Source organism: Chionomys nivalis, chromosome X (assembly GCF_950005125.1).
Source record: "Chionomys nivalis chromosome X, mChiNiv1.1, whole genome shotgun sequence".
Classification (NCBI taxonomy): Eukaryota; Metazoa; Chordata; class Mammalia; order Rodentia; family Cricetidae; genus Chionomys; species Chionomys nivalis.
In genome coordinates, this window is record NC_080112.1 from 100,528,390 (window position 1) to 100,548,494 (window position 20,105).

Genomic DNA, 20,105 nt, shown 5'->3' on the forward strand with positions numbered 1-20,105 from the left:
CTGCTTGGCCAATCACTTAAGTGTATTGTTTGCTAGCTCTTATATCTTAATGCATTTCCATTATTGTATATATTACCATGAGGCTCATGATTTATGGGTAATGTTCCGACTAACATCTGTCTCCTTCGACAGCTACATGGTGTCTTCCGAACTCCGCCTTCTTTTCTCCTCTGTCTCTGCTTGGAATTCTCTCCTTGCTCTATTCTGCGCTGCAATAGTCCCAAAGTAGCTTCTTTATTAACCAATGGTAATACAACATATTCACAGCATACAGAGGGGATTCTCACATCAATAGCGGATTCAAAATAGACTTGGCTTCAAAATCATAATTATCACTGCATCTTTTCTCATGGCTTTCCCAGCAGCTGATTGTTTCACCCAAGCAATCACAAAATCTGAATACACTAAACTCATTTTTTATTTTCCAACTTTCATGCATGTTCATAAAATAAATTCAGTTTTTAAACATATATACAGGCGTGTGCCATTCATTCGCTTTCCTGTTCATTCATTAAAGTGGATTTACTATAGCCTAGATAAGAAATATTTGGAACACAAAGTAAACTGATGTCAATCTACTTTATTCTCTGCAATGAATATAAATTTATATTGTATTCTACTCTCATAATTTATTCAAATGGTTTTGTTAATATGGGCAATTAGTGCAAAAATTCTGAAACATCCTTTGAAAACTTATAAAATGTAACAAGTTTCTCATTTACCATTTTACCTTGGGACTAGACCCTTGAACCATTTTAAGAATTCCACTTTGGAGTCAGATTTGTTGATTCATGTTGGTAAGTGTAGCACCCAGGAGGCTCAGTGTTCAAGGCTAGCCTTGCCTACATAGCTAGACTGTGTCTCAAAATGAGAGAAAAAAGAATTCCACTGTAATCCCACTATGCTGGTGAATTTTATGTCAACTTGGCACAAGCTGGAGTCATTTGGGAAGAAGGATTCTCAATTAAGAAGATGCTTCCATAAGGTAGGAAGGAGTCTTATAGGCAAGTCTGCCGAATCTTTTCTTGAATAGTGATTGGTGTGGGAGAGTCCATCCCACTGTGGACTGCCACCCCTGGGCAGGTGATCCTAGAATAGAGGCTGAACAAACCATGAGGAGCAAACCAATAAGCAGAATTCCTCCATGGCTTCTGCTTCAGCTCCTGCCTCCAGGTTTGTGCCTCGAGTTTCTGCCCTGACTTCCTTCAATGTGATATGGAAGTGAAAACTGATAGAAACCCTTTCCTCTTCAGGTTGCTTTTGTCATGCTCCTCATCATAGCAATAGAAAAGTAGCCAAGATACTCAGCTACTCAGGAGACTGAGGTCAAAAGAGTGTGACTTTGAGGCCAGCCTGGGCAAAATAGTGAGACCTGCCTCAAAAGGAAAAATATTCTATTTTGGTTCTGTGTTTACAGAATTTTGATTTGTTTTTATAGAGGTTTTTTTTTTTTTAAGAAAAAGGATTTTATTTTGTAATTATGTGGATGTGTGTGTGTGTGTGTGTGTGTGTGTGTGTGTGTGTAAGCCAGTCTCAGGTGTTGTTTCTCAGATGCCAACCACCTTATTTCTTGAGGTCATTCACTATGCCTAGAACTCATCAATTAGCCTATGCTGGCTAGCCAGCAAGCCCCACAGCACCTCCAGTCTCTGACTCCTCAGCGCTGGGGTTAGAGGGACATCATCATCACACCTGTCTTTCTCACGTGTGTTCTGGGATTGAAATCAAGTCCTCTTGTGTGGAAGTACTTTGTTAACTAAGCTGTTACCCCAGCCCATCTTTTCTTTTGGACCACCAACTATACGATTGTGATTTCTTTTATTTGTTGTTCCATAAGACAGGATTTTATTTAATGATAGTTGTTTCTTTTTTAGTTTCCTTTCTGATTCAGATTTGGTCATTTCTATTGCAAGTTCAGTGATTTATTCTTCTGTTTACAATTTAATGAGTTTTGCATTTCTTTTTTTTTTTTTTTACTTTTTATTTTTGAGACAGGGTTTCTCTGTGTAGCCCTAACTGTCCTGGAAATTGCTCTATAGACCAAGCTGACCTCAAACTCGCAGAGATCCACCTGCCTCTGCCTCCTGAGTGCTGGGATTAAAGAAAGGTGTGTGCCACCACTGCCTGGCCTGAGTTTTACATTGTTCTATTTTTAATTGTAAAATTTCTATTTGGCTCTTTTAATATATTCTACCTCTGCTAAGGTTTTTCTTTTCTTTCTTTTTTTGCTTTGAGACAGGGTCTCACTATGTAGCTCTAGTCCTACAACTAACTCTGTAGACCAAGCTGACCTTGAACTCCCAGAGGTCTGCCTGCCTCTGCCTTCTGAGAGCTGGGATTAATGGTGTGTAAGACCATGCCTGGCTATTTTTTTTTTCATTTTTTTATAGCTTTTGATTGCTAACATTTTTATAATGTATGCTTTGAAATTGCCGACAGATAATTCTGGCATCTGTGTCATCTCAGTGTTGACATGGATTTCCTTTTCTCATGAAAGTTGAGATTCACATGCCTTTTTATATAGTATTTTCTGTTGCATTTTGGATGTCGTAGGTATTGTCTTGAGATTCTGAGTTTTATTTCCTCACCCCCTGTCTTTTCTTCATCTTTCTCCTCCTCTTCTTTTTAAGACAGGATCTCACGTGTAGTCTTGGCTGGCCTGACACTTACTATGTAGACTAGGCTGTCTTTGAACTCACAAAGATTGACCCGCTTTTGCCGCAGAGGTTCTGGCACTAAAGGCCTGCACCACTACACTTGGCTTCTTTTTAGAAAAGATGTGGAGATGTGTTGTGCAGGCCTGTGTTAGGGTGGATACAGAATTCCCTATTGGAGTCTGCTGACTCTGGCCAAAATTACTACTTCATCCTTTCTTATTTCAACAAATAATAGAAAAATTTCTCTCCCATCCTTCTTACTTATACCACCCTATAAAAAACAATAGTTTTAATCTTTTGTTCCTGTACAGATTAGAAGTCCTTCTCCCTGTTTGAAAAAGGAGTGTTGCCTCACCTGTCTCATTCCAGTCTCTCTCTCTCTCTCTCTCTCTCTCTCTCTCTCTCTCTCTCTCTCTCTCGTCTCTCAGCCAGATGCAGTGATTTGCTTGAGTAAACCCAGCACTCCTACAATGAGAAGGGAGATGGATATAGGAGAATCACCTGGAATCAATACCCATCCACCCCTGCCTCCCCCTCTCCCGTTGTGTGACGTTTAGCTCCTTGTTAGGCACCCTCCAAATAGTAAGTAGAAAATAGGAAATGGATGCTTGGCCTAGTCTGCCTCTTGCTGACCAGTAAAGATGGTCCCACTGAAACAATCCTAGGAAAAAGTGGAGTGCCAACTAGTATCATCTCTTGTATCTTGCTCTATTGAGGAGTTCAGGTGGAAGTTTACTTCCTTTGATCTTGCAGATACATCTTTATGTAGGAGGTCCAGGGCATACTCATCCTCTCTGATCGTTGTCAAGTGTGGCTAGACATGGGTATCTGGTACAGATGACACTGCGGAGAAGGGACAGGTAGCTTTTCTGCTCTTCCAGAGCACTCCGTTTCTGGCAATTTTCCTAAATGGAAGAAGTTTCCCTTGGAACTTTTTCTTTTTCTTTTGACATGTGTAAATGTTTTGCTTGCATATATGTCTCTGTACCACTTGTATGCCTGGTCCTCACAGAGGTCAGAAGAGAGCATAGGACCCCCTAGAACTGTAGTTAATAGATGGTTTCTGGACACCATGTGGGTGCTGGGAATCTTTCTGCATCACCATTCTTTAGATATTTATTGCACAGTTATAAAGTATAATAATTCTCTTCTGGAGGACCTGGGCTCATGTCCCAGCACTCACATGGCAGCTTACAAACAGCTAATAACTCCAGCCCAAAGGCATCTGATGCCTTTTTCTAGCCTTTGAGAGAATTGCATGCACATGGCGCATATACATGCAGGCAAAATACTCATGCACATACAATAAAATGGAAAAACGTAATGCATTGAAAATATTTGGTCTTATCAATGAGAAAATGGAAGTGAAAACAATATGAAGCCAAGGAATACTAGAAAGTTCCTGCCATTGAGTGTCTCTAAGGACTGGGGAGATGGCTTAGTGGGTAAAGCACTTGCTGTATGGGCATGAGGGCCTGAGTTTGGATCCCCAGAACCCACATAAAGCCTGACAGAGTAGTCCACCTATCTGCAACCCCTGCACTTTTAGGGGAAATGGTAGATGGAGAAAAGAGAACCCCCAGAAGCTTGCTGCTCAGCCAGCCTTGCTTACAAAGTGGTGAACAAGGAAGAGTCCCTGCCTCAAACAAAGACCAGTACCTAAGGTTGTCCTCTGACCTCCACACACCTGCTGTGACATGCATGCAGACACCTGCACTCACACACACACACACACACACACACACACACACATGATTGGTTAATAAAAAGAAGTGTATCTGGTTGGTATGATAAGTATACACAACCCAGTTACATCATGGTACATAGAGTTTTGGATTATTACAGAATTTCCAAAGGGGTAACTCCCCAGAAGCTATTTTTCCTTGTGTAGTGATAAACTAGTTGGATTTAGCTTTATACAGAGTAGTAGTTTGTTCTCTCTTGATTGGACAGAAAGATGCAGTCCTCTGGTTTGGGTGCAGTTTGGTTGAACATACACATACGGTATATTTCTACTTACCCTTTCCGACCTTTTCATACCCTGTTGTGTGCGCCAAGAAGTGGAGCTGTACACCAGGGAGTCTCGCTCCCCCTTTGGCTCCTGGTAGGTTTGAGATAAGGAATCAGTGGCAGGACATCAGAGGGAACAGACTGTGGTCATCTTGTTTATTCTTGCCTTTCTCCGTGCTCCAGTGCCTCAGACTGGCTACTCCCCCTAAACCACATGTCGTAGTTCTCCTCATGGGAATTCTTTCTACTTCACATTCTTCTTTTTCTTAAATGATAAATATTCTTTCTCTCATTTTGGCTGGAGGATGGAAACAGTCCTAAGTTATTGCACTGTCTCCTTCTTGGTTTTACTATTCTGCCAGCACCTTTGTAGATAGTCCTTTTGTTAAATTTTCTACTAATTACGCTAATTTGAGTATGCCATCTGTCTCCTGGCAGAACTCTGACTGAAGCAGATGAAGTTTTAATTCTCAAAGAATTAGAATACAATGAAATAAGCCTAACAGAATATGACTAAATATGATTCAATCTGTCTCTCTCTCTGATTAATCTGGGCTCTTGCAATGCTCTCAGATAATCATCAGAGAAGACAAGAACTGCAGTCTTCAGAGGATCATAGACATGCAAAAGTGTCAGTTCACTGAGTACTAATAATAACTAGCATTTACTCATTGCTGACTGTCTCCGTGCATTGTGTTAAGCCTGCTTTATGTTCAGTATTTCCCTTGTTCTCCTCAGCAACCCCATGAAGCATGCACATTTATTTTTGAGACAGCTTTCATGTATCCCAGGTTGGCCTTTAACTTGCTATTAATATATTCCCGAGGATAAATTTGAACTCCTGACCCTTCTGCCTCCACCTTGCAGTGCTGGATTGACAGGTGTACAGCACCACATCCCCCCGTCCCGTGATCCTTAATGTTCATCATGTGGCCGTCAAGCCAGAATCTGAAGACTGTAGTGTTTGTTTGAAGTAAGTCAGAGATAGGGTGGTATGATGCCTGTAATTTCAGTACTTGGAAGGTGGAGGCAGGGAAATTAGTTCAAGGCCAGACTCGGTTACATGAATTTGAGGCTTGACTAAGATATACAATGACTCTGTCCACCTATGCCCTGCGTGCAAAACAAAACCAAAGCTAATCTAATGGCTTATGGTTAAGCGCACTGGCTGTTCTGGCAGAGAACTTGAGTTCAGTTGCCAGCACCCACATGGCGGTTCAGATCCAACTATATATAACTGCAGTTCGAGGGGTCCTGATGCCCTCTTGTGTCTCACTGGGCACCAGGCATGCACACAGCAGACACATACAGGAAGACTCTCACACATACACAGAAAAAAACAAAACAATTTCGAGGGGCTATCAAGATGATTCAGCAGGTAAACCCTGAGGTCCTGAGTTCTGTGGAATCTACAGATCCACATAGTGAGGAGAACCAACTCCAGTAATTTGTCCCTGATCTCCATGTGCACACTGTGGTGCATTCTCTCTCTCTCTCTCTCTCTCTCTCTCTCTCTCTCTCTCTCTCTCTCTCTCTCACACACACACACCACATATTAAACAACAGCAGCAAAAATGTAAAAGGGAACAAACCAACACTGTAGAGTAAGTCAGGAAGCTAAAGGAACCTAAAGGAGGAAGTAGCCAGTATTATTTCTGTTGTAGAAAGAAAACCTTGCTTGCCCTGCCCCTCCTGTTTCTATTTTTAATAGTTTTAGATTTATTGATTCTATTATTTTATGTGTATGAGGGGTTTGCTTTCATGTATTCACGAGCCAGGTGCCCCCCCGAGATCAAAGGAGAGTGTCAGATCCCCTGGGACTGGAGTTGTGAGCCATCATGTGGGTGTTGTGAATCAAACCTGGGTCCTATGCAAGAGCAACAAGTAAGTGCTTTTTTTTTTTTTTTCCAGCAAGTGCTCTTAACTGCCTGCTTGTATTTATTTGGTCTTGTAGCGGTTTCACCTGAAGAACCTTGTAGAGGTTTGGCTGGCAGTCCTAGTGACCATTATTGCAGTGACTTTGAACAAATCAAATGAACTTTGAACTTCAGATTCCTCACCTATAAAATGGAGATATCGCAGGGGGAGTATCTCTCTTCTAAAGTGCTTGGGGTCATGAAGGGCAATACAAAAGAACAGAAACAACCTATGCGAAAGTCTCCTCTTTCAGTCTTTTGGGTCTTTCTGGTAGATTTCCCGTTGTTGTAACAGTTTGGGAAAGCTGAAGACAGTTACCGAGTAACTGAGTTGTAAATAACCACAGAAGGTCTAGCGAAGCAAAGATCATACGTTCGATTTTCCAGAGTTATGTTTTCTCCTGCTGGCCCTTTATATTAAAATCTGTCCTGAACTTAGAGTGTTGATCCAAGTACTTCACCAGCCGGGCAATGGTGGCACACGCCTTTAATCCCATCACTGGGAGGCAGAGGCAGGCGGATCTCTGTGAGTTCGAGACCAGCCTGGTCTACAAGAGCTAGTTCCAGGACAGGCTCCAAAACCACAGAGAAAGCCTGTCTTGAAAAACCAAAACCAAAAAAAAAAAAAAAAAAAAAAAAACAAAAAAAAACAAAACACCAAGTACTTCACCAATAGTTCTTTCTAATTACACAAGAGACTAGTTCCATCTTTTTGGTCCCCTGGTTTGGGCTCTGTATGAGCAGCTGTTGCCAAGGTCTGGTGAGCTGTGACTGGGAAGCGCGTGTGGAGCCCAGCCTCAGGCGGACAGTCTCACCGCTTACTAGTGTTTCACATTACCCTGTTTTGTTGATATCCTTAAGCAGGTCAACCTCAGTGTTCCTGGCTGAAAGACAGAATGTGGAAAAAACCGTTTACATCAACCATGTCCTTTACCTTCCTATAAAAAAAAATAACCTTTTAAATCTCACCAGGCTTCTATAATGTGATTTGAGCTTTGTAAGCCTTAGCTGCTGGAGAGAGCTAATGACTGTGCACACACACAAGCCTCTGCTTATTAGAGATAAATAAAAATAACTGGTTCCGTGTCCTAATTCTACGATTCTCTCTCCCCCCTTCTCTCTCGTGTGCACACGAGCATGTGTGTGTGTGTGTGTGTGTGTGCGCACGCGCACACACACGTGCGCACATGTGTGCTGTGCATAGATGAGATGGTTTGATGGGTAGGCCTGATGATCTACGTTCAGTCCCCAGAACTCATACACATAGTCAGATGCAGTGATGAGCATGAGTTATCCCAACACCCCTCGGTGAGATAGGAGGTGCACACAGGAGAATCACCTGGAAGCTCACAGGCCAGCTAGCCTGGAGTATGCAGTGCAGCAGGAGACCCAGGAGACACCCTGCCCAAACAAGGTGGAAAACAGATACACTGGCCAGTGGCTGAGACTGTCAGCCTGAGGCTGGGCTCCACCGGCGCTTCCCAGTCAGGGCTCTCTAGATCTTGGCAACAGCTGTTCATACAGAGCCCAAACCGGGGGACCAAAAAGATGGAACTAGTCTCTTGTGTAATTAGAAAGGACTATTGATGAAGTACTTGGATTGACACTCTAAGTTCAGGACAGGTTTTAATATAAAGGGCCAGCAGGAGAAAACACAACTCTGGAAAATCGAAGGTATGATCTTTGCTTCGCTAGACCCGCTGTGGCCATTACTCAGTCACTTAGTTTCATAGCATGCACATTACCCACTGAGCCATCTCCCTCACCCTGAATGCACTTTCCATTCATTGGCAACCATGTAGGATCTTTTCAAGAAACTGCCAGAGGTTTCCAAAGTGGTTTCATCATTTTATATTTCCATCAACTGTAGGTAAGGATGCCAGTTTCTCTATATCTCTGACAACTGTTACCAATCTTGACTATAAACATCCTACTGGAATTTAATTTGCATTTCTTTGGTAGCTAGCTTGCTTGATTGAATAATAAGTCGACTGATTGATTGTAAAAGAGCATTTGAATACCAGCTACCTATATTTATACAGTTATTTCTATAATTGTTTTTAAATACATGTATGCTCAAAAGTTTTGTGCTTGGTGGCACACCTGTAATCTCAGCAATTTGGAGGCAGAAGGCAAAAAAGGTTGTGAGTTTGAGGCCAGCCTGGTCTGCATAGTGACTTCCAAACCACCCATGGATATACAGCAAGATTCTGTCCCCAAAATGATAATTTATGGGCCAGCAAGATGGTTCAGTGGGTAAAGGCACCTACTGTTAATCTTGAGAATATGAATTTGGTCTCCAGAACATACATAGTAGAAGGAGAGAACCGGTTCCCTTTAGCTGTTCTCTGACCTCTGTTTTTAGAAGCTTGGTACATGTGCCCAAGCACACACACATACACTTTATTATTTGTAAATATTTATAATTAACAATGAACGAGACAAAGATATTAAGGAGTTCAAAGAGTGTAGTGAGCATTTGTCCTCTTCAGGAACTTGTCGACCATCTGAATCCAGACACTTAGCAGATCTTACTACAAAGCAAATCCCCTTTGCAATCAGGACACAGGTATGTGACTTAGATAAACTGACTCCAAGGATAGATATATTCCTTGAATGGGAAGCCAGTAATATACAGAAATCAAAAACCTTTGTTAGAGACCACAATGAAAATGTACCTCCTAGTTCTCCAAAGGTAAGGCGTGCAATTAGCCATGGTCATAGCTGTTATGATCAAAGTTAGCTAATTGCTCTGAGACCACACTGCTTCTATGAATAACTGAGCAAGCGGGTCCAGTTCTTAGGAATATAGGATTGTTCCAGTAGGTGACTTAGGTCACAGGACTCTGCATCAACATGGCCAATAATTTTATTAGACTTGTACTTCAGTCTAATGCTCTTTTGACCCAGCCACCTCCAGGGTGCCACCTGATTTTCTGCCACAGGATTTTCCACCAACACATCTGTTATATAGCTCATCCATCCTGGTACAGACTCCTCAGAGGACCTGCGGGTAACAGTAGATGCGGTAGTAACAGTGGCTGTTAAGGTATTGGCTGTGTAGCTCGGAGTCTGCTTCTCCAGCCCAACCAGTCATTCTGTGAGCTACTTAATACACTTTCAGTACAACTTTCTGCCCCAAATAGTTATCAATTTCTGTCGCTAACAACCACGAACCCTCCGGATTATACAGGAAAAGGACAAAAGCATCATGTACAGCACAATAAGAGTTAGGACAGAATCTGGGAACCTAATGCGGTTTTATGCCCACCCAAATAAAATAACTACAGGTTGCGTGGAAATGCTAGTCCACTCTTACCACTAACTTTCCAGGTCACCATAAATTAAAAGACTCATTAACATCTCTCCAATTTACCACTTCTGAGGCAACAGTTCTCATAGTTAAATTCCCATGAGAATCCCTTGAGGGCAGGGGAGGACTAATTGCAAACCCCAGAACCTAAAGTATTAAATGAAGCAGGTACTTGTAGAATTATATTTAGTAGAGGATTGCCCTAGGGATAGTGGTACAATGCAATTCTAAAACAGTTCCATCCATCCCCTTATCATGCATTTCATACAGATTTTGACCCTTCTTTTGCTCTGGGTCCAAGTTAAGACTGACTTAATTCTATATACAAGAGTCTGTCACTGACACAAAATCTCTTGATGTTCTTGGGCTACCCACAAAGAATATCGCCTCCAAGTATAATTCAGTAACAATGAAATTCTGCATATACTTTCACATTCTTGCTTATTGGGCACACTAAGCACTTGTTGGACCTAGAAATGCTTAGCTTTTTATTTATTTATTTATTTATTTATTTATTTATTTATTTATTTATTTATATATTTTTTGGTTTTTCAAGACAGGGTTTCTCTGTGTAATAGTCCTGGCTGTCCTGGAACTCGCTTTGTAGACCAGGCTGGCCTCAAACTCCCAGAGATCCCTGCCTCTGCCTCCCAAGTGCAGGGATTAAAGGTGGGCACCACCGCCACCACCCTGTGAGCTGCTTGATCTTGATGACAAGGAAAGATAAGTTTCAGCAGTGCCGAGAGGAACAAGGGACTTCTCCTAGACTGCACGACATTGTGTGTGACTTACAAATTAAACAACAGAAAAGATCACAAATCTTGGTTCACTACCAAATCATGCCTTCAGCACCACTGCCTCTCCCACTTGGCTTTATTTTTGTCCTAAGTTGTTTTCGATTGCTGTGATAAAGCACAATGACCAAAAGCAACTTAAGGGGAGAAAGGGGTTTATTTCACCTTACAGCTTAGAGTTCTTTGCTGAAGCAAGTCAAGGCAGCAAGTTAAGGCAAGAACTGAAGCAAAGACCATGGATAAATGCTGCTTCTTGGCTTGCTTTTCAGGCTCAAATTCAGCTACATTTCTTAAACAGCCCAGGACTACCTGACCAGGGTGGGGTCACCCCTACTGGGCTTGTCTCCTCCCACATCAATCATTAATTTTAAAAATGTTTCATCCATTTGCCTGACAAAAAGCTAACTAGGACACTTCTGAAAATAAAACCAAAAACATCATTTTGTTTCTTGTAAAACACATATCATAAACACCATTTACTGAAAGCTAATAACAGAGAATGAGGTTTATAAAGACATAAAATTTATAGCCAAAAACCAACCATAGATTAATACACCCAGGGAGAAGAACAATGCACTCACTGTTTAGTGCATAATTATATGTTAAATTAAGTGAAATAGTATACTTTGAAATACAACTCATTAAGCAAAAAATCTAATGTTTAGTTATAATGGGCTGAGTTTGCAAATTAACATGGAATGTTAAATTTTGTTCAATGTATTTTATTGGTTTGATTATATAAATTGGAACAAACTGAAGAGTTCTTTAACTTAAATATATTAATCCAACCTTGGCTGAGCACACACTCTGTGCCAGGTCCTAGTGTAGACCCTGGGTGAACTAACGTAACACTTGCAATGCCCTCGTTGCCTGGGAGCTGTGATGGGGTCCAATTTTAGATGAGGAACTGAAAGCACAGAGAGATGATCAGTTCATCTCTCCGCAAATAGTTGATCTAGTAGCACTGAGATTTGAACCCAGGAAGTCAGGCTCTGGTGCCTGGGTCCTAGTCACTTAAAACAGAGCACTGTATTGAAAATGAAAATAGAGTTTCCAGAGAAATTTTAGTAATTGATTTGAAAATGCCAAGGATATTAGAAAAACAAAAACAACTTGAGAAGTACAGAGCTGCCTTTGAACACAAAGCTATCTGCTTTCCCTGCTCTAACTTTTAGACCGTATGCCTTCCCAGTTCATTAAGACAATTCTATCAGCTGCTTCTCACCAACTAACTTGTAGCATCCATGCTCTATCTTAGAATGGTTATTATACCACATCTTCAGGCATGTGGGTGGTTCTACCTCCAGAGAATTTGCCCACCTCTTCCAACCTGGGTGGAAAAGCTTCCTGCTTTGTTTTCTCCTATCCTAACACCATCCATCCCTGTAGGTGAAGCACACCCATTCTGCTGCTCTGTAAAGATTCGAATTCTCTAGCTCTCTTCCCTCTCAGAACAATTAAGCTTCTACTGCCTGATGTCAATTCTTTTGATATTTAACTGATCTCGGGAGTACATGCTTTATTTCCCTAATTAGCCTCCCGGATTTCCCAGGAGAAGTGAGAGCTGCACTCTCCATGATGACAGCAACTCTCCACATGTGGCGATGTAAATTTCAACTAAGTAAAGATCCAGTAAAATTAAAATCTCAATTCCTCCGTCACATTAGTCACACTTGAAGTACTCAGCAGGCCCGTGTGCAATTCGACAGAGCAGGTACAGAACACTGCCACCTCATAGCAAATTCTAGCGGATAAGAGCAGGGAGCGTCTGCGCCAGCTGTCACAGATGCACCTATCCTCTGTATACTCACTCTCCCTGTAAGCACTGTTTCCTCTGAGCACAGAAAGGGATGGAGTTGCTTCACATTTTATTCCTATTCCTAGTACACCAAAAAAGGGAACTCAGAAGATAAATCTCAAGTATAAATATCACTCAGCATGTCTAATCAAATCTTAAACCCCTTGTCTTTCCTCCACGCTCATCTCCCTAACCCCTCTGCTACATTTGGCATTATGTAGGATAGACATGCAGCTCCTGAAAAGTCATCTTTCTTTGCTGTTGCCAAAGCCTAGAGAGCCCTGACTGGGAAGCGCCGGTGGAGCCCAGCCTCAGGCTGACAGTCTCAGCCACTGGCCAGTGTTTCTGTTTTCCACCTTGTTTGGGCAGGGTGTCTCCTGGGTCTCCTGCTGCACTGCATACTCCAGGCTAGCTGGCCTGTGAGCTTCCAGGTGATTCTCCTGTGTGCACCTCCTATCTCACCGAGGGGTGTTGGGATAACTCATCCTTATCTTTCTTTGCTCCACTGGCAATGTAGCCGCAAAAACAATGATGACTGGTTTACTTATTACTTAGCCCTTGTGCCAGGTACCCTCCAAAGTCTTTTAGATGCCTCAGCCTACACACTAGGCAAGAGCTATTGCTGTAAATCCCAAAGGGTTTGAAATCTGAAACCTTCTGAACATCAGAAGCATTCAGAATTTTGAAACATTTTGAATTCCAGATTTCAAGATTAGAGATGTTTAACTTCCAAAGGCTATGTAACTATTGCAAAATCAGGAAAACTATGAAAGAAAGATGGTCCAAGTATTTCAGATGAGAGATACCGCCCCCCCCTCCGCATCTCCATTTCATAGGGATCTGAAGTTCAAAGAAGTTCATTTGATTTGTTCAAAGTCACTAGGACTGCCAGCCAAACTTCTTACAAGGTTCTTCATGTGAAGTCACTACAAGACCAAATAAATAAAAGCAGGCAAGTGGGCTGTGAGAAGCAACGTCAAAGAACAGAAACAACCTATGCAAAATTGTCTCCTCATTTCACTTTCTCGGACCCTTCTGGTAGACTTTTTTTTTTTTTTTTTTTTGGTTTTTTTGAGACAGGGTTTCTCTGTGGCTTTGGAGCCTGTCCTGGAACTAGCTCTTGTAGACCAGGCTGGTCTCGAACTCATAGAGATCTGCCTGACTCTGCCTCCCAAGTGCTGGGATTAAAGGCGTGCGCCACCACTGCCTGGCTCTTCTGGTAGATTTTCAATTGCCTTAACAGTTTGGGTCCCCAGCACCCACATAAAGAGCTAGGGTTGGTGGCATGTTCCTGGGAAGGCAGGGACAGGAAGATTCCTAGGGCTTGGTGGGCAGTCGAGCTAGCAAATCAGTGTGCTCCGGGTTCAGTGACATCCCCTGTCTTAAGACCTAAAGTGAAAGTGAGAGAGGAAGATGGCAGATGTCAACCTCTGGCCCCTACATGCATGCAGGCACATATGCACCCACACATGCACACAAATCCAACACACACACACATATACATACACACAAACACAGAGGACAACATCCATAATGGCTGCAGAAATGGCTCAGCAGTTAAGAGTACTGGCTTCTCCTCCAGAGGACCTGGGTTTAATCCCCAACACCCACATTGGTGACTCACAAATCATCTGTAGTTCTAGTTTCAGGGGGATCCAGTGCCCTCTTTGTGCCTTCAAGGCCACCAGACACATATGCAGGGACAAACCATATATACAAAATAATAAAAGAAAACTTACATCCGTTACAAAACTTAGACACAAGTGTTTCTAGTTGCTTTATTTGTGAGAGCCAAAAGAATGGAAACAATCCTGTGATAGTTTTTAATTTTTAATTATTCTCTCTCTCTCTCTCTCTCTCTCTCTCTCTCTCTCTCTCTGTGTGTGTGTGTGTGTGTGTGTGTGTGTGTGTGTGAGAGAGAGAGAGAGAGAGAGAGAGAGAGAGAGAGAGAGAGAGAGAGAGAGAGAGAGAGAGTTCGGGGAGAGGGCATGTACATTTACAACATATTTACATCATGAGGACAGCTTTGGGGAGTCTGTTCTTTCCTTCCACCATGGGATCCTGACATCAAACTCAAGTCCTCAGATTCACATGTTGAATGCTTTTACTTCCCAGGCCCTCTCAATTGCCCAACAATTGGTTTTACATGACAACTTAGATAGGCTATGATAGCCAGTTGTTTGGTCAAGCACCTGTCTAGATATTGCTGTGAAGTTCTGTTTCAGTTGTAATTACCATTTGATCATTGGGGCTGAACAAAGCATGTTACCCTCCATAATATGACTGGATATTATCCAATTCACAAAAGGCCTAAAGAGAAAGACCAGCATCCCCTGAAGAGGTCCAGAGTTGTGCCCAAGCTTCAAGCCTTTGGACTAGCTAGAACATTAGCTCTTCTTTATTTTTTAGCCTGCTAGTCTGCCCTGAATTTCAGACCTACCAGCAACTACAGTTGGCCCTATTTCTTGGTGGCATATCTGTACAATGGAATATTACTCATAAGGGAATGATCAGCTGGTACATGCCACAAGGTGGATGAACATTGAACATACCCTGCTAAATAAAAGAAACCATAAACGGTCACATACATTGTGCCATTCTATGAAATGCTAATGCTTTGATTTGGCTATAATTTGAGTGTCCTCCAGGTTTTCATGTATTGAAATTAATCCCCATCATGAGGTCCAAAGAGCCTAGAAACATAGTCTATCCATGGTGTTTAGAGTAGAACCTCTGGGGAGTGAGTGGTAAGGATTAGATAAGATAATTAGTGTGGAGGCTCCATATTGGAATCCTGGTTGCTTTATAGGAAGGAAGGGGGCCACATAAGCGTTCACTGTCTTTTGCAGTGCGATCACCTGTGCCACCTTGGAACACTACTGGCAAAGGAAGCCATCATCAGATATGACCCATTTCCTTTCAGTTAGAATCAATAGCCAAAATAAAATGGAGTTTCTTCACAGTTCACTGAATCTGTGGCATAGTACAATTGGCAAAAGAAATGGATGAGTCCACAGCAGGCAACTATATTGAGAAAGAAAGTAGGTTAGTGGTTGTTTTGGCTAAGAGAAGGTGAATGTGCAATGGGCATTTAATGACTATGGGCCTCTTCGGGGGAGTGGTGAAAAGCTGTGGCGCTAGATTATTGTAATGAACAAATGGCCTTGTACAAGGACCTCTAGACCGCACACTTTCTATGCTGTAGTATATGGCATGGGAATTATACCTTCGATTTATTATTTTCAAAATGAGTAATTTCCATTACATTTTTTTCTCCTCACTTGCCTCCACCAGGCAATGTAAATAGAGCTTTCCAGCTGCCTGGCAACATCACCCCTATTTCCATGCTACATTTCGTGAGAGCACTTCTTTCTCTTCGAAGCTAATTTAGATGTTCACTTTTATTAGATTCCCCCCCCCCCATTTTAAGTAGATTTCTTAAAAAGTAAAGCGCCAGGGGTAAGGTTGTAGAGTGGACACACTTGTGTTTTGATTTCAGGCTCGGAGTCTATCTGTGGATGATACTAATGAGGGAATAGGCTATAAACTGAAAAGCCAGATACTTTAATCCCTGAAGAGTGCATAGAAAAAAAAAAGAAAAAACAAACCCAAGTCCTAGAGGATACATGATCGATTTTTGCCTTAGATCTCTTAGGCTCCTGCAGCCCAAAGCAAGCATTCTACAGAAGGAAGCCATCCTTCCTTTCTAGCTATTGATTTTCTCTACCCAACGCCTCCCAGAGACAGGTATTCTGCGAGTGCCCTGTTAGTCACCCACTGCTGATTACTGTCCTTCCTGCATTCTCCCCTTGTGGGTACCCTCTATTGCCCTGATAGCACAGCTCCTGGAAGACCTGTGAACCCTATTCTCCAGCTGCAGTGGCTTGGAATGTTCACTCTTCCCAAGCGTCACATATTTTGAAGGTGTCTCAATACTGTAAAAATGCCGAGACCTTTTTGACAAGGTGACTTTGAGACTCCGTCTTTCTTCGTGCTGAATTGAGAGTTGGGTGTGGCTAAGGAGTCATATATTCAGCCTGCCCTTTTTGCACAATTTTGGTGCTTTACAAAAGGAGAACTAGACCCCGGAACACTACCTAGAATTCAGAGGCCCGCCTGTAGGCTTCACTTAACTAGTTCTTTTTTTTTTTTATCTATTTATTTTACATCCTGACCACAGCCTCCTTCCCCCACATCCTCCTCTCCCAGTTCCTCTTCCTCATTAGCCCCCTCCCACCCCCTAAACCCCTCCTATTCCATCTTCATTCAGGAAAGGGAGGTCTCCCATGAATATCAACAAAACATGGCATAGCAAGTTGTAGTAAGACTAAGTACCCCATGTATTAAGGCTGGGCAAGGCAACCCAGTATGAGAAGGAGGGTCCCAAAGCCCATAAAAGAGTCAGAAACAGCTCCTGTTCCCACTATTAGAAATTTTACAAAAAGACCAAGCTACACCACTGTAACATATATGCAGAGATCTAGGTCAGTCCCATGAAGGCTCCCTGGTTGTGGGTTCAGTCTCCGTGAGCCCCTATGAGCCCAGGTTAATTGATTGTGTGGGCCTTCCCGTGGAGTCCTTAACCTGTTTGGCTCCTACAATCCTCTTCCCCCTTCTCCTTCTCCACAGGATTCCCAAACTCTGCCTAACTTTGGCTGTGGGTTTCTACATCTGCATCCATCAGTTGCTGACTGACACCTCTCTGATGATTGATAATTGGGCCAGGCACCAATCTGGTCACAGTAGACTGCCACAGTAGACATCTTGAGAGATCTGTGCTTTTAGCGGGGAAGGGGTTTTTGGATCTTGAGAGTCTTAATGACTGTCAACATTTTCAGTGTCCCTTGTCCTAAAGCCTAGAGTTGACCATAGAAATCGACTGATTGTAATAGCTAATCTTGGCTGTCAAGTTAATAGAATCTACAATCACCACTAGTCTCTGGGTATGCCTGGGAGGGTTTAAGATACATTTAATGAGGTGGAAAGACTTCACTACTGTGGGTGATGATAGCATTCTATGGATTGGGGTCCTGGACTGAATAAAAAGGAGAAAGTAAGGTGAACATGCACATTGCTCACTCTTTGCTTCCCGGCTGCTGCTGTTGTGTAGCCAGCTGCCTTCTGCTCTTGCTGCCATGATGGACTGTATCCCTGGAACCGTGAGCCCAAAGAAGTCCCTCCTGCCTTAAGCTGCTTCTGTTGGGTATTTTATTACTGTAGCAGGAAAATTAATCAATATACAGATGGACCTAAGAATGTTAGACACAGGGACATCCTCACTTAGTTTTTTCCAGTAGGGCAAAGGAACAGGGAAATAAGAGACCAAAGGATTTAGTGACCTAGAGCGCCAGGGAGTCTTTAGACTGAAAGTAGAGAAGCTGATTGAGGAGAGGAATCGGATGGCAGGAAACTTACAGGTTTATACCAGCCCCGGGGGAATCCAATGAAAGTATCATAGGAGTCCTACCCTTCAGGTCCTATAATGATTTAGTTGGAACATAAAAACGAATACACTTGAAATAATTCATAATTTGAGTCTAAAATGTAGTGCTGGCAAAATACAACCTGCCTGAGAAGGGACAGATCCATGGACTGACCTCCTCCATTAGCCGAGGGGGTGATTAAGTTTGCATATTCAGCTGAAGGACTTTGTGCCCTAGGTGTAATGGCCACAGCATTTGGAGTAGAGTCTGATTAGCCCTGCCTGACTACTTCATGGAGGAAGTAACTGCGAGGAATCTTCATCACCACTGTCATGGCAAGTCACACTAAACATTCGTTAGGCATATCCTTACAGTCACACTTCTGTTGGGAAGGCCGAGCAAACAGACTTGAAGGACTCATACAAGAGAGGCTGTGTACAGGTAGCACAAGGAAAGGAAAATGAGGGGAGAGGAGGTTAGAGACGGCTTGGCAGGGTTAGGGCTGACTACTGAAAAAAAAAGATTAGAGCTTGGACTCATGGGGAAAGGGATGAAGCCGTACATGGCATCAACAAGACACGGAAGTGGGGGTGAGCAGGATGACTGTGGATAAGTGAGCAAACCTGTTGGACTGGTGTAAAAGGTGTGTAGTATGGTAGCGTGGGTGACTAAAATTATAGAGAAGCAGGAGTGATTACAACAGATAGCCTTGGATGGCAGGCAGAACAACTAGTCATTTGTAGACTGTAGAGCTATGTATTGGGGAGCGGTTAAGGCACAGGCATGAGGCAGAAAGACTGCAATTTTATCCTACAATCTTTATCGTTTTGTTTTTCTGTGTTTGGATACCTAATTCACCCTATCCTAGTGAAGTGGATAAGTTGGTCATTCTACCTGACATCCTCCTTCTTAGCTGTTTGCTAAAGCAGGCGGCATACACTTTTAATCCCAGCACTTGGAAGGCAGAGGCAGGTCAGCCTGGTCTACATTGTGAGTCAGCCAGGGCTACATCGCGAGAGATCTTCTTGTCTCTAAACAAACAAACAAGCAAAATAACAAAGCCCCCAAATAAAAATAAATAAAAAAGGAAAGCAACCCCTGTGCCCAGTGCCCCACTGGTGGAGCACCCATCTTGTAAGCCATTAGCAATAGTGTCACCGCAAAAGAGGAAGTATGAGCAGCTGCTAGACCAGGGGCAGCTGCACTTCAGAAGACTACCTTCCATGTGGGATCTGTCCCGTCCGTCCCCCCCCCCCCCCCCCCCCGTCAGCTCTTCGGAAAGGAGGCGATAAATGAGGGAGTTTAAAATACACACACACACACACACACACATGCACACGCGCGCACGCACACACTAAATGACAAAGACTACATCTATCTTGAGGTCATTCATATTTCGGTGACTGCTTTTTGGCCACTCCTCTCATAGATTCCCTTTGCTGACTTCCTCCGGTAGAAGGAGATAGGCACAGGCAGGGTCTGCTCCATTTCGTTACTCAGAGGCTGCTGTTTTCCTTTTTTCTTTGGGGTTTAGGATTATGCAAACGAAGCATGAAAACAAAAGCTCTCTGAGGTGGAGGAGGACTGCCTTTACATCCTGGCAATTTTAAGAACTCTTTAAGACACCCCTCTCCGTTTTCACGAACATCTCTCTTGGCTCCTTGCCAGTCTATTTTGAATCCGGCCCCTCTTCGGAACCTTTTAACCAAAGACCTAAAAGTTTATTCTGAAGCTTCTGTCCTGGCCTCATTTTGAAAGTGCAGAAATCAAGGCATGCATGTGCTATCAGTGTCTGTGGGCTGGCTTTGAGTTTTGATCCCTGTCTGATTCAGTCTTCCCTTTGCTGCATACAGCTTTACCTGGACAGGAGCTCTGACCCAGTTCCCTCTTAGGTTCCCACTTTTCTGATAATATCTGGAGGGCAATAGGACCTGGGGAGGTTCAACCCTGCGGCCAAGGGAGACACACCTGCCTAACCGCGTGGGTTGAGCGAGTGTGGGAGCGAGCCACTTTAGCTGGCTGTGGAGGGAGGGGTAGAAGTGGGTGCCTGCTGCTGCTCCAGGAGAAAAGGAAAGCCGTGGCTCCCTCCTGGATCCAGAGGTCATGGTGAGAGATGTTGCGGAAGACTGGCTCAGGCTCCTTTTTGTTGCGCCTAGCTACCTGGAGCATCCCTTGGTTAGTCTTCTTGGAACTC